General features: G+C 59.9%; 1 long non-coding RNA gene across 1 annotated transcript; it reads right to left on the bottom strand.

Annotated features, from left to right (window-relative positions):
• Positions 1-787: 787 nt before the first annotated feature.
• On the bottom strand, positions 788-4,007 carry LOC138849803 (uncharacterized). The gene is made up of 2 exons (XR_011389017.2): positions 3,802-4,007; positions 788-2,402 (listed from the first exon to the last, which is right to left on the bottom strand). It is a non-coding gene; the product is annotated as an uncharacterized LOC138849803 (long non-coding RNA).
• Positions 4,008-4,266: the final 259 nt, after the last annotated feature.

The raw sequence follows: 4,266 nt of genomic DNA, 5'->3' as shown, positions 1-4,266 counted from the left end.
GAAGGAAAGCAAAGATTTTTTTTTTTTTTGACAGGCAGAGTTAAACAGTGAGAGAGAGAGAAAGACAGAGAGAAAGGTCTTCCTTCCACTGGTTCACCCCCAAAATGGCCGCTACAGCCGGCATGCTGCACAGATCTGAAGCCAGGAGCCAGGTGCTTCTCCTGGTCTCCCATGGGGTGCAGGGCCCAAGCACTTGGGCCATCCTCCACTGCCTTCCTGGGCCACAGCAGAGAGCTGGACTGGAAGAGGAGCAACCGGGACAGAATCCAGTGCCCCAACCAAGACTAGAACCCGGTGTGCCGGCGCCACAGGCGGAAGATTAACCAAGTGAGCCGAGGCACCGGCCGGAAAGCAAAGATCTTAAAACAAATCACAATGGGCCGGATCTGTGGCACAGTAGGTTAATTCTCTGCCTGTGGTGTCAACACTGCATATGGGCACCAGTTCAAGTCCCAGCTGCTCCACTTCCTATCCAGCTCCCTGCTATGGCCTGGGAAAGCAGTAGAAGTGGCCCAAGTACTTGGGCCCCTGCACCCATGTGGGAGACCTGGAAGAAGCTCCTGGCTCCTGGGTCTGCCCAGCTCCGACTGTTGTGGCCATTTGAGGAGTGGAAGACCTCTCTCTCTCTCTCTTTCTCTCTCTGCTTCTGTGTAACTCTACCTCTCAGATAAATAAAAATCTTTAAAAAGATTTTGAAAAAACCAAATCGCTGTGTTCCCACCCAGGGCCATGAGTTATTTCAGATCACTGGACCAGCCACACAAGGGAAGGAAGACACAGACAGAGGAGCCAGGAAAAAGAGTTCATTCAACCTCATCCCTGAGCCTGAATGAGTGTGTGTGCACGCGCGCGAGCGTGCCTCTATGTGCAAAAATTACACAGAATCCGTGGCTTGAAACAATGTGTTTCCTTGCAGTTAAGGAAGCCGGCAAGAGCCAAGTCTGAAATCAAGGTGTGGGCTGGAGGCGCTGAGGGGGGGTCTGTTCTGTGCCTCCCTCCGGGTTCCTGGGGGCTGTGGCAGCCCTTCCTGTCTCCTTCTTCACACAGCCTCTGCTGTGTATCTCTAAGGATGCCAGTCACTGGGGGTTGGGGGCTGGGGGTTGGAGGTTGCGGTTAGGGTTGGGGCCCACCCTAAGCCAGCAAGGGCATAGCTGAACTTGATCGCAACCGCAAAGAATTATTTCCAGCTAGGGTCACCTTCCCAGGACTGGGGTTAGGCCTGCATTGCGTGTTTTGGGGGGAACACAACCCAACAACTACAACTCTGTCTATCTTTGTATGTGGGAGATCGTGGGTGTGTGTTAATGTCTGCAGTGAGCACAGCTATGAGAGACACCGAGGGCGTGTGTGTGCGCTTCTACACACACCTGGCCTGCATCAATGTCTCCGGCGCTGCACACGTGGCTTTGGGTGCATGGATGTGCGCCGGTGTCCGTGGCTTGGAGATCTGCTGGGTAGTGGCAGGGCAGCCTGGTGTCAGCAAGGTGGAGGCGTGTTTGGGGCCAGCCAGGGAGACAGGTGGGGCCCTGCTTCATGAATCCCCGAGGGCTACCTGGTGGAGGCCCACCGAGGGAGAGACACAGGGACCACTATGTTTGCGGAGCTGTAAGTTCAGGTGGGGGTTCCCCAGGGCAGTGCCTCCTCCCAAGTCCCCTTCCAGGAACGTTCCTAGAAGGCCCCCCACCCAAGCTCCTTCCTCTTACACCCCATTTGCCTAGATAGGGAGGTACAGCTGACTCACCCACTCCCAGGGCTGGAAGCCAGCACTCAACGACCTGTTGTGCCAGCCAGGTAGGGGTAGGACAGGTAGCCAGCTCCTCCCAGGGCCAGTCCTGAGTAGCATCTGCTGGCACTCCCCATGCCCTGCCACCCCCACTCAACCTGTGTCCCCTCTGCGTCCTGGGGCCAGATCCCAGGAATCAAAGAAAGACAAGGGTGAGCACCTGGCCAGGTAGGGCCGGGGTGAGACGGCTGATCCCCTCCCCAGTGCTGCTGTCTCAGGCCCCCCCACCCCCAAGCAATAGGGGTTTCTACTTCTCGGCAAGCTCAGATGGTGCTCTCGTCATCCCCGTGTTCCACATGCAACCACTGAGGCCCCAGGGAGCCTCCTAAGATGACCCACATGTGTTCACATCTGTGGGAATTTAAAAAATCCTTTTGGGAAAGCCACATTGTCCACCCCCATCTGACTCAAACCACAGCTTCCGACCATGGCCCCACCTGCCCATTCCCCACACACCCCCAAGGTGCGGTCTTCCTCCCAGCTTTGGCCAGGAAGACCCCCTGGCGCATGCGGGTGGGAGACGTTGGGGTGGTCTTCCCCTTCCTCCCGCCTTTCTGGGTTCCTCTGTGGGGTCCTGATTCTGGCGTGGGCGTGGCACCGTCTGAAGGTCTATGTGCACCTGTCAGGAGGAGGCAAGGTCTGAGCAGAAGTGGGCCTTACTTATCCACCAGAGTCACACGCAGGCACAGCTGCGAGCAACCTACCAGTCACCGTTGTGAGAGTGGCCGCCTAGGCACAGGTGTGCGCATGTTCCGAAAGACTCCGCCCCCTCCGTGTTTGAGAATCTGCTGAGCCATTCTCCACTTCTCCCCTTCCCAGGTAGCTGTCACCATCCCCATTTCGCAGCCTCCTGGGCCCCAGGTAAGGGCCTGATGAAAAGCACCTGGCGACTGGCGACAGCCACCTGAGTCTCAAGCCCCGCCTGGCCCAGCCGCGGGTGCCCTGGAGTCGGCTCCGCCCCACCCAGGCTAAGGGATGGGGTGACCGGGACGGAGGCAACCGCGCGGCTTCCAGCTGTCTCGATGGGAGGTTCATTTCCCCTGCTCTCGGTGGCTTGAGGGGTGGAGGGGTCCGAGCCAAGCCTTGGCACTGACTACAAAGGGTGGGGGGCGCTCTCCCACTGCCGCCGGCAGCCGGCCGGGGGAGGGGCCGTGACGCTCGGTGGCCTCATGCCGCCGGGAGGAAGTGGCTAATTGCTGACCTGATGACTGGGCGGCCTGAGGAGTGGGGTGATGCCACTCGCGGAAGCAGGCGATCCGGGCCCAGGAGGGGGCCCCGGCGGCGCCCGGGGTGGGCCTGCACTCTGCAGAGGGTGAGGCCGAGGTGGCTGTGGCCCAGGGAGGGGGCTGGGGGTGTGGCTGAGGCTGCGCGGCGGCCGTGGGAAAGGGCTTTTCCGGGGTTTCCCTCGGCTTCAAGGGGAGGGAGTTCAGAGGCCCGGAGGGGATGCGGGGGCTTTGGAGGGGCTGCAGGGGAACGGGATGGGGGGCGCAGGGGGCCCCTTTCCTTACTCCCCCTCAGCCTACACCAGGCCCCTGGGCCAGGAGCCCCAGCAGGCACTCAGCATCCACCAGAAGCACTGAGCCTTTGTCCCCAGGGTGGGGACAGGAGGTGCACCTGACAGAGAGGCCAGCACAGAAAACCTGGGGGAAGGGGGGGCAGACAGGAGGTGGGCAGGGCATTCTGCTCCGGGTCACACTGTCCCACCCTGGCAGAACCCCTGGGGAGCCAGCGCCCAGAGCTTCTCCCAGGAGCTTCTCCCACACGCGGGCCATAGGGCCTCAAGCAAGATCCTCAGGGGTGGGGACCCCACCCCCCCAAATCCCCCAGAGAACAGCAGCAGGGAGTCCCTGAAAAATGGGACCCAGCAGGCTGTCCTGTGGGCCCCAAGCGCCCCCTGTGGGCCCCAGGCGACACTGGTGGGGGAGGGGCAGAGAGGCGACACCGACAGCCCTGTGTGGCCTGCAGACCTGTTTCAGGGAGCCCCCAGTGTGATGGAGGAGACACATGCACACACTGACCTGGGGCTCCAGCCTGATGGGTGAAACCCACGCATGTCCTCAGGAAGCTCCCAGTCTGTCTGCAACCCTGTCAGATGGAGGAGACATATGGAATTTTCTGGAGCCTCAATATGCTTGGGCACGTGGATTAGATTTGTCTGTGGCTCTAGGACTTCGAGAAAAAAAAATGCGAGATGTCCAGCTCTGTAGAATGGCGGATCAGCAACAGGATTTAGTATCAGTGTGTGCCTAACAATATCTGAGACATACTAAAAAGAAAAAAAAAAGCATTGAACTAACCTGACAGCCTAGGCACGTGCAGTGGGAGGGAGGAGGAGGGAGGACACCCCACGCCACTCTCCAGACCTGGGAAAGCAGGTCCGTGTCTCGGGTGCCCGGGGCTCGGGAGGGCCCCGCAGCAGTTTAAAATTCCTTCCAGGCCAGATCCTAATCCCCGCGCGCACAATGGCCGCCTTCTCGCCCACC

This window comes from Oryctolagus cuniculus, chromosome 5 (assembly GCF_051225735.1).
Source record: "Oryctolagus cuniculus isolate XC-2025 breed Fujian yellow rabbit chromosome 5, ASM5122573v1, whole genome shotgun sequence".
Taxonomy (NCBI): Eukaryota; Metazoa; Chordata; class Mammalia; order Lagomorpha; family Leporidae; genus Oryctolagus; species Oryctolagus cuniculus.
The sequence above is the reverse complement of the archived record's forward strand: the minus strand, read 5'-3'. Positions and strand labels throughout refer to the sequence as shown.